Below are 11,425 nucleotides of genomic sequence, written 5' to 3' on the forward strand. Positions count from 1 at the left end.
GGTTCCTCTAAACCTTTATCGGATTCGTAAACATGACAAACTACATCGTCTAAAACGGTGGTATCCCTAATCAAGTCCTCGTCCTTTTGAATAGGTGAATAATCATAAAAATTATTTGGATTTGAACTAGAAATAATATAATCACTATAAAGCTCAATTGAATTACTAGATTCCTGATCACTATGCCTACATATTTCAAATTCTTCATTACTACTATCCTCATCATCATTATAATAACATGAAAATGACCGAACCTCATCTAAACATGTAATGTTACCAATTCTAACCTCTTCATCTTGATTATGCAAATAACTATCCTCATTTTCAAGGGTATTATTGGAAACACTGTATTGGAAATTATTTCGAGCAATTCTGTCGTTCGTCTCAGCTATCAGCTTGAAGGATTCCTCTATAGAAAGTGTTTTTTCATCATAAACTAAGTTATTCATCTCAGCTAACTTACGTGTCGACTCTTCTAATTTTCTGAAAGACTCTTCTAGAGGAGGAATAGGAACTGAAGGATCATAAAAAGGACTACTTTTCAAAAGTTTGATTGTATCCTCTAAAGACGAAGAACTAGTATTATAATATTCTTGCTCGTAAGACTGATGCACATGCGGATAATAATTGGGCTCACTATGGTATGAACCATAACCTTGAAAAGGTTGGCGTTCCCAAACACTATTCTCACTATAGTCATAATAATGATGATGTTCGTATTCAAATTCAGGTCGATACTCATTGTATTGGCTTCTATTGTACCAGTTTGACATTCTTAATTTGCAAGGGAATTTTACACAATCAGAAACAAGGCCGACTTGACTTCACCAAAGCAAACCTAAAGATTTCTAGCAAACAAAAAGCATGATGGCTCCACTTAGATTGTTTCTAGACTAGCTTCTATCTCTCGAAGGGGAATTCGTTACAGTTTGAGAAAACCCCTCTGGATCAATCCGAGCTAATGTGAGATGAAACTGAGGCGAGGGAAGCTCAATGGAGCTTTGATACCCAAGGCCTCACCGGCATTACAAGGCGGCTTGTTTTAACTCCAGAAGTCATCATGAACTTTGAAGTTGCTGAAAAGGTGACCAATATCCTTCGAATTTTTTTCCTAACAAGCTCGTTACCCTATAGGTCTCGTTCTAATCAAATTTTAAGCTTGGGTTCGCGTTAGGTTTCGTTTTCCTAAGGCGGGCAAGAAGGGAGCGGTGATGAAATCCAAACCCTTATCTTGTTTAGGCCAGGCCTTTCCCTTTATTAGGAATTTAAAGTAGTCCGGTTCGTCCTCAAACAATTATCACCTTAAGGAATACAGTAAACCCGCTGACAGGGGATTCACGGGTGATTAGAATTTTACCTCCCGTACCAGACGGGGGATGAACCGTTGAAGTCGACTCGGGACACTGACTCCGGTGTCAGTGTGCGAACTCGAGGGGCCGAGACGATATCGTAATCGTCGTCCTTCCCTGCACACAGTTTATATTTAATTTTAACCCTTCCTTAGGGTTTAAAAATAATAAAGTCCAAGTCCAAAGTCCAAAAAAAATTCCAAAAGAAAAGAAAAAAAAGTACAAAATAATAAAGAAACCCTAATACAATTTCTAAAAATAAAATCAAATAGCTATTTACAAAACTTCTTCTTCACTCCTTTTGGATTCCTCTTTTCTTTCGTTCTTTGGCCTCGCTTTTCTTTTCAGAACTTTATCTTTCTTTCCTTAGCTCAGCTCCAAGTCTGAAAGCAAACAAAAACACAAAAACGGGTAAAAAAGAACAAAAATAATAATAAAAAAAAATAAACCTAAAAAAATAAATAAACAAATCTATAAACAAGTCCCCGGCAGCGGCGCCATTTTGTTGCGGTATTTTCAAGTGGTAGTAAGAGTTCTTTGCTCGGACTCGTTTAGATTTAAAAATAAATATATGTACAAAATATGTGTCACAATGATCAAGAGACTGGGACTCAGGATTCCACCAATTCTTATACTCATGCGATTCAATTATCAATTCTAAACAGTTATAGCTTATAAATATTGACTCTTTTATTTGCCAAAAATAGATTTTGTAAAACATCAATTGTAAATCACAAGCATGGTGCATCAAAAGCTCTTAAGTCTAAGCATACACCATCAAACGACATCACAACTAATTAATAAAAATCATAAAACGATTAATAAAAGTGCAAATAGTCATAAAAGAATTAAATAAAATTACCACATGCATGAAAAATGGCTTCCTCCATCATCCCAGTGTTGGGGTTTAGCTCCTCATATTAATCACTTGCTCAAAATACATGTTTATAGCTCAAAAAGTTGATTAAAAGAATGAAAAGAATCAAAAAAGTGATTCTGCGACCCACAGACGGCGTCCAGAAAAGAACGATAAAAGGACGCTGCTGTAACAAAAACAACGACACTGAGCTTCCACTGTCGCTGTCGCTGCTGTTTTAAGACTGCTGAAAGTAGTTTTCCGCTGCTAAAAAACGACGGTCCTTGCAAGTGTGTTCTTCAGCGTGTTAATGGCAGCCGCATGTACAATTCCTGCGCCTCTCTTCTAGCCTCTGCTCGACCCCAAAACTCTTGATAAACTTCTAGGAACCCTAAGCTTCCTATTTATACACAAAAGGGTCATCCAATCTCTCCAAATTCTTTCGGTTTATCCTTTTATCTCTTCGGCAGCAAGTCACGAAGAAAAGCTTCCCAAGTCTTTTACGAGGCTTCTGAGAGTTCCCAGATTATCCCAAACTCTCTGTAGGATATATTAGAATATATATAAAGGTTTATCAGCAATTCCTTATGCTAGAAATCCTAATCCAACTCAAACAGGACCCGATATTCCCTGTTGAGTTGTGATTGCTTCTCACGGCTTTTCCAGCCACTTCTGGCCCTTCAAATCACCCCCATTAGCTTCCTCTAAGTACTAGTAATAGGCCCAATTAATTCTAGCCATTTAATCGTACTATAGCCCCTTCAACAATCAGATCGAAAAACTGGCAGTTGATGAACCTTTTTTTTCCCGCCAAAAATCTCGTTTGAATTTGAGAAGATGACCTCCCCTTATCTGTGACTGGTCTCGCTTTAGCAGCTGCCTAGAAATGGGTTACCCCTTTGTAATTAGGTTACCCCTTATCCAAAATCAAGGGTCCGTATAAAAAGTGTCCTCTGGGGCATTTTCCGCAATTTTTCCGGGGTTTCTCCGGAGTATTTCTGGTAGACTTATGGGGTACTTCCGGCACTCTATCAACGGAAGTCCAAACGCCGCATTTTCAGCCAATTTCGCCGCAAATCCTTATTCTTCTAAAAACACCTACAACTAAATAAAATAACCAAATAAGTACAAAATCGAGCACTAACAATATATACAATTGAGATATATTAGACACATAAATGCGTCTATCAAATACCCCCAAACTTATTATTTGCTAGTCCCGAGCAAATCAAAATAAAATCCTAACTCACTTTCGCAGGCATCGTCGATTGCATTTAGCGTATGCAATAAGCCTTTAAACCCCTAGGTGGCCCTAGTGGCCGAGTTATAGTCTCGGGTGGGTTTACCAGAGGTGTACCGACAAAACCTTTATACTCCAGACCCTAGCCATTTACGCAGAACCTTGGAAGGCACTAAAGAACCTCCTTGGTTGGCATACTTATTGATTACAAGGGGAAGTACCCTGATGCGAAATTCCAATTGTTGTACATGAGTTTGCACTCAAGCATACTAAAATTCATATAAAGTGACAGAGCTCTACTCAGATAGTTTCACTATGGACATCATATTCGGAGTCAAACTAATCACATGGATAGATTAAGAGATGGATATAGAAAAACATAGATGGTTTTGATGTTAACTAGGTGAACGGTGTTTCTCATATCTGTCTGAAGGCCACTGCCAAAATAAACCTATCCTAAATGACTGAGATAGTCTGACTAGTATCAACTCACCGGCATATACAAGGGAACCAGTGGTCAATAACCCTAACTCTAGGTCAACACAACTGGCATATACAAGGGTTCCAGTGGTCGACTTTATTGAATCTTATTCCGTTTTGGTCTAATGGTCTGGTCTCAATACTTTTTTTCTTTTTCTTTTTTTTGTTTTTTCACAATTTTTTTTTCATCTCTTTTTTTTTTTTTTTTTTTTTTTTGGTATCTCAATCACTATATTTCACTCTAGCAGTGGTAACAACTTGAATCGTGAGCCCCACCTAATCACTTAGAGAAACATAGTTTAAAATGGAAAAAATAAAAACAGAAGTGAAAAGGACTCAACGAGATATGGTGAAACTATCATGTTATTTCTAACACCTGAGCTCTGTGCTTTTATGAATAGACTCTTTAGATGTTTCCATCTAATCAAATTGGTTCCTCAACTCCTACAACCAAAATGCTTCCATCCACTTATATTGGTTAGTGCCGACCTTAGTAAGCATAAATTTCTAGGCTCTGGAGTTTATTTAATGCAACTAAAAAGTTTCCCCGATACCCCCAAACTTAAATCTAACATTGTCCTCAATGTTCTAAAGATAAAATTAAAAGCATGAACAAGGAGAAACTGTTACCATTCGAAGCAAAAGAGTTAAGGAAAGATATTACCGTGTTGCGTGAGTTTGGGTTACCTCCCAAGAAGTGCTAAGTTTAAAGTCTTCAGCCAGACTTAGGAATGGACTAGTCAACTCGAACCGTATAATAGTAGCCGAAATAACTGCGGGTCTTCAAAACCAAAAAGAGCTGACCAAAGGAAACTGCAGTAAACCAAGAAATTGAACAATACTAGCATGCCCTTACCTAGTTTCCTGATTAAGAAATTTATATCTAATTGTGGTTCAGGTTCTATGAAAGGGTCTAAATAGAATATTTTCATTGGCTGCGTTTCTTCATAGATGGGATCCGAATTACCAGGTTTTAGAGTCTGTAGAAACTCAAATAAAAGCTTAGAATCTCGAAGTAATAACCTAAATAACTGAGGATCCTCTAAGTCAATCAGATTTGACTTACATAATTGACCACAATGAGAGTAGTGGTCATTCTTAGGAAAATGTGTCGTTTCTATTAACCTAAAGTACTTAGGCTTAGTCTCAGAACTTAATAATCGACTCATTTTAAATATAAACGTTCCCACATTTGGAAGAAAACTATTTGGTGGGAAAACAAAATCGATCTGGGTATCATAGCCTGGGCAAACCACATCAACTAGAGGATGGGTTTCTAACGACTGAACTTCTTTTTGGACATCATTAGGTTCCGGGAAACGTGTATGAAGATAATCTTGTAAAATGGTTGAGGAACATATGTTAAGTCCCAAGTGAGGGACCTTTCTAAGAGTTAAAGCACACGGAGAATGATAATCACCCCCAAACTTAGAGTTTTCAATGTCTCTAGTTAGACTAGTCACAATCTCCCTAATTTCTAGGTCATCATATTCCGGAAAATGGGCAATTGATTCTTCTAAGTCAGGTTCATCCTCATTAATCTCTACGAGTTCATCTAAGACTATTGTTTCTAAATCGTACGACTCTAAAACAGTATTCTCAGGATAAAACCGTTCCTCAAAACCATCATCGATCACAGTTTCTAAATCGTTCGACTCGAAAACAGTAGTCTCAAGATAAATCGGTTCCTCTAAACCTTTATCGGATTCGTAAACATGACAAACTACATCGTCTAAAACGGTGGTATCCCTAATCAAATCCTCGTCCTTTTGAATAGGTGAATAATCATAAAAATTATTTGGATTTGAACTAGAAATAATATAATCACTATAAAGCTCAATTGGATTACTAGATTCCTGATCACTATGCCTACATATTTCAAATTCTTCATTACTACTATCCTCATCATCATTATAATAACATGAAAATGACCGAACCTCATCTAAACATGTAATGTTACCAATTCTAACCTCTTCATCTTGATTATGCAAATAACTATCCTCATTTTCAAGGGTATTATTGGAAACACTGTATTGGAAATTATTTCGAGCAATTCTTTCGTTCGTCTCAGCTATCAGCTTGAAGGATTCCTCTAGAGAAAGTGTTCTTTCATCATAAACTAAGTTATTCATCTCAGCTAACTTACGTGTCGACTCTTCTAATTTTCTGAAAGACTCTTCTAGAGGAGGAATAGGAACTGAAGGATCATAAAAAGGACTACTTTTCAAAAATTTGATTGTATCCTCTAAAGACGAAGAACTAGTATTATAATCTTCTTGCTCGTAACACTGATGCACATGCGGATAATAATTGGGCTCACTATGGTATGAACCATAACCTTGAAAAGGTTGGCATTCCCAAACACTATTCTCACTATAGTCATAATAATGATGATGTTCGTATTCAAATTCAGGTCGATAATCATTGTATTGGCTTCTATTGTACCAGTTTGACATTCTTAATTTGCAAGGGAATTTTACACAATCACAAACAAGGCCGACTCGACTTCACCAAAGCAAACCTAAAGATTTCTAGCAAACAAAAAGCATGATGGCTCCACTTAGATTGTTTCTAGACTAGCTTCTATCTCTCGAAGGGGAATTCGTTACAGTTTGAGCAAACCCCTCTGGATCAATCCGAGCTAATGTAAGATGAAACTGAGGTGAGGGAAGTTCAATGGAGCTTTGATACCCAAGGCCTCACCGGCGTTACAAGGCGGCTTGTTTTAACTCCCAGAAGTCATCATGAACTTTGAAGTTGCTGAAAAGGTGACCAATATCCTTCGAAATTTTTTCCTAACAAGCTCGTTACCCTATAGGTCTCGTTCTAATCAAATTTTAAGCTTGGGTTCGCGTTAGGTTTCGTTTTCCTAAGGCGGGCAAGAAGGGAGCGGTGATGAAATCCAAACCCTTATCTTGTTTAGGCCAGGCCTTGCCCTTTACTAGGAATTTAAAGCAGTCTGGTTCGTCCTCAAACAATTATCACCTTAAGGAATACAGTAAACCCGCTGACAGGGGATTCACGGGTGATTAAAATTTTACCTCCCGTACCAGACGGGGGATGAACCGTTGAAGTCGGCTCGGGCCACTGACTCCGGTGTCAGTGTGCGAACCCGAGGGGCCGAGACGATATCGTAATCGTCATCCTTCCCTGCACACAGTTTATATTTAATTTTAACCCTTCCTTTGGGTTTAAAAATAATAAATTCCAAGTCCAAAGTCCAAAAGAAAAGAAAAAAAAAGTACAAAATAATAAAGAAACCCTAATACAATTTCTAAAAATAAAATCAAATAGCTATTTAAAAAACTTCTTCTTCACTCCTTTTGGATTCCTCTTTTCTTTCGTTCTTTGGCCTCGCTTTTCTTTTCAGCACTTTATCTTTCTTTCCTTAGCTCAGCTCCAAGTCTGAAAGCAAACAAAAACACCAAAACGGGTAAAAAATAACAAAAATAATAATAAAAAAAATAAACCTAAAAAAATAAATAAACAAATCTATAAACAAGTCCCCGGCAGCGGCGCCATTTTGTTGCGGTATTTTCAAGTGGTAGTAACAGTTCGTTGCTCGGACTCGTTTAGATTTAAAAATAAATATATGTACAAAATATGTGTCACAATGATCAAGAGACTGGGACTCAGGATTCCACCAATTCTTATACTCATGCGATTCAATTATCAATTCTAAACAGTTATAGCTTATAAATATTGACTCTTTTATTTGCCAAAAATAGATTTTGTAAAACATCAATTGTAAATCACAAGCATGGTGCATCAAAAGCTCTTAAGTCTAAGCATACACCATCAAACGACATCACAACTAATTAATAAAAATCACAAAACGATTAATAAAAGTGCAAATAGTCATAAAAGAATTAAATAAAATTACCACATGCATGAAAAATGGCTTCCTCCATCATCCCAGTGTTGGGGTTTAGCTTCTCATATTAATCACTTGCTCAAAATACATGTTTTTAGCTCAAAAAGTTGATTAAAAGAATGAAAACAGTGATTCTGCGACCCACTGACGGCGTCCAGAAGAGAACGATAAAATACCACTGTTGTACCAGAAACAACGATACTTAGCTTCCACTGTCGCTGTCGCTGCTGTTTTAAGACTGCTGAGAGTGGTCTTTCCTTTGCTTAAAAATGACGGTCCTCGTTACTGTTTTATTCGTGTTCTTCAGGCGTGTTAATGGCAGCATCAACAGCAGGTACAATTCCTGCGCCTCTCTGCTAGCCTCTGATCGACCCCAAAACTCTTGATAAACTTATAGGAACCCTAATATTCTTATTTATGCACAAAAGGGTCATCCAATCTCTCCAAATTCTTTCGGTTTATCCTTTTATCTCTTCGGCAGCAAGTCACGAAGAAAAGCTTCCCAAGTCTTCTACGCGGCTTCTGAGAGTTCCCAGATTATCCCAAACTCTCTGTAGGATATATTATAATATATAGGAAGGTTTATCAGAAATTCCTTATGCTAGAAATCCTAATCCAACTCAAACAGGACCCAATATTCCCTGTTGAGCTGTGATTGCTTCTCACGGCTTTTCCAGCCACTTCTGGCCCTTAAAATCATCCCCATTAGCTTCCTATAAGTACTAGTAATAGGCCCAATGAATTCTAGCCCTTTAATCATACTATAGCCCCTTCAACAATCAGATCGAAAAACTGGCAGTTGATGAACTTTTTTTTCCCGCCAAAAATCTCGATTGAATTTGAGAAGATGACCTCCCCTTATCTGTGACTGGCCTCCCTTTAGCAGATGCCTGGAAATGAGTTACCCCTTAGTAATTAGGTTACCCCTTATCCAAAATCAAGGGTCCGTATAAAAAGTGTCCTCTAGGGCATTTTCCGCACTTTTTCCGGGGTTTCTCCGGAGTATTTCTGGTAGACTTATGGGGTACTTCCGGCACTCTATCAACGGAAGTCCAAACGCCGCAATTTCAGCCAATTTCGCCGCAAATCCTTATTCTTCTAAAAACACCTACAAATAAATAAAATAACCAAATAAGTACAAAATCGAGCACTAACAATATATACAATTGAGATATATTAGACACATAAATGCGTCTATCAACCAACCCCTCGTACAATTCTTCCATGTTTGTATTATGCATGTTCCTCATTTGCTCTTGCAATATCTTTTGTTGAGGAGCTTTAATCACACCATTACTACGTATGCATGAAGTCATGTTATTTGCCAAAGCTTGTCCTCGGTCTTTCTATTGACATGTCAAAAAAGTGTTAAGAGATTATTTCATAATATACATTAATCTTCAAATCCAAAGTCATGAGGATACCAAAATTATGTACCGACATGAAGTATAGCTTCTTCCAAGATAAACCAAATAGACTCATTTTCTCTTTGGTCTCATCAACTGCCTTCCTTTGTGCTACAGCCTTTAGAATAGCTTGCTGGGCCTCCGGGTCATTATTAATCACATATGGATGACCAAAATAAAAATACCAAGTCATGTAATCAGCAGCGGCTTCTTTCGTGCTGATACAAGGAATTGCCTCTCCCACTGCGAGTTGGTATCTTTCTTCATGGCGATTGTTCCAAGCATCAACCGTCGGAGTTGGACGGTAGTTGAGTACAATGGTGGGGCCTTTTGTCTCGGATCCTTCCTTGGATAATTTGAAGTTTTCCTTGATAGCCCTTACTTGAATATGACCAATTTGGCGTAGAATGCGACGAGGATTGGTCATAACGTAACCTGTGGGATGATACAATGGTCCGTTGTAGCCTGCGGTCTTTGTGAACTTACGAGCATCAACTCCATTTTGGATCCTCACATAAGGGTCAAAGATAACATCTTCAACAGTGAAAGCATCTATTTTCTCCCTCATTCTAATGAGCTTGTCGTCTTTGAACCTTTGTTGTCTACCAGTGAACATGAACTTCTTTCCCGTAGGGCCATAATCATGTGGTTCCCAATTAGTAGGAGGGGCCAGGCTAGGAAAGTGGTCATAAACCCATGCCTAAAAAAAATTAAGTATAAATTATTGCCTCATGACTAAAAATATAACAAACCATCATATAATTGAGTAAAAATATAACCAAAATTACCATTAGAATCGCAACATTCCCGGCAATTTCAGTAGCTCTAACCTTCGAGGCTTTTCTTAGGCTATCAAGTAGATATGCAAGGGTGGCAGTGGCCCACGAAAAGTTTTTGATGTTGTCCAAATTCTTCAACAATTGTAGATAATGAACATTCACCCGATTTCCCGAGTTATCGGGAAAGAATATGGTCCCAAGAGAATACAACAAGTAAGCTGTGGTTGTACGCTTAACTGATATTTCATCAATCACCTCACCTGCCTTTTCCCTCTTGAACGTTCCTTTAAACTTGTTCCTCAGATTCTTCAACATTAGCTTTTTCAACGGTTTTTTTGGTTTATGTGGTTCATCTGGGTCATAACCACCAGCCAACTTAAACTCCATCTCAGTTTCATCTTTCCCCCACCCAAGTGTTTCTTCAACAAGAGATTAAAGGTCAGTCCATACCATGTTGTTGTTGAAACCTTCAAATACTGATTGTCCTTCAACTTCAAGGTCAGTAATTTGCTTCACATCGTCCGGTGTTATTGTCATCTCTCCAAATAGAAGATGAAATGTATCGGTTTCAAGCCAATATCGTTCCCTGAAGGCAGAGACCACAACACTATCATACTCTGTTTGGAAATTAAGAATTCCGGTCCCTAATCCTGTACTAGCCACTAGATTTCGAACCGCAACACATTCTTTACTTAATGCCCAATGTTTAGCCCTTTGACGCTTGAGCAATTTTGTGCATCTTGCATGGTCCTAAAAACACAAATATACAAAAATATAAACACATATTGGTGAACTGAAATAAACAAACAAAATGGATCACAATCAGTTAAAAATTGAATGCTAAGAAAAACAAGAAAAATCATACCCTTGTCTGACAGACTTTTGCGGCCCAGGAATCTTTATAACCAAATAAGATTGAAGACTTATCTGGAGCCTCGCCCCAAAGCATTTTATTCTTCTTCGCTGGCAACAACAATTCTTTTCCTTTAGGAATATGTATCCCTTTCGGTGCGGGCTCCTTTCTCGGATTCTTTTCTTTCTTTTGCCTTGGAGGTGCAGCTACAACTACCTCTTTTCCCTTGGTATTTTCTACCTCTTCATCATTTTCTTCCTCTTCCTTTTCTTCATCTTTATTTTCTTCATCGGCCTCCTCTCCATCATTTTCTTCATCTTCCTCCTCTTCATCATTTGCTTCCTCTTCCTCCCCTCCATCATCATCGGTTTATTTAGATTGTTCTTCATCGTTATTAGTTTCTTCCTCCACAGTTTCATTTTCGCTGCCTTCACGGTTAGTTTAGACTCTGATATCTTCTTGATCATTATGTTCCACTCCTTCTAACTCAACTCAAGATTCAGCCACAGGTTGTTCCCTCAACTTAATTTCAAATTTATTATTCATCTTCTTCTCATTCTTGTGCAAACCTCTATTACTAACCCCTAA

General features: G+C 37.8%; 1 long non-coding RNA gene across 1 annotated transcript; it reads right to left on the reverse strand.

Annotated features, from left to right (window-relative positions):
- Positions 1-10,684: 10,684 nt before the first annotated feature.
- Positions 10,685-10,957, reverse strand: LOC113322117. The gene is made up of 2 exons (XR_003346974.1): positions 10,850-10,957; positions 10,685-10,734 (listed from the first exon to the last, which is right to left on the reverse strand). It is a non-coding gene; the product is annotated as an uncharacterized LOC113322117 (long non-coding RNA).
- Positions 10,958-11,425: the final 468 nt, after the last annotated feature.

This window comes from Papaver somniferum, chromosome 11, assembly GCF_003573695.1.
Source record: "Papaver somniferum cultivar HN1 chromosome 11, ASM357369v1, whole genome shotgun sequence".
NCBI classification, from domain to species: Eukaryota; Viridiplantae; Streptophyta; class Magnoliopsida; order Ranunculales; family Papaveraceae; genus Papaver; species Papaver somniferum.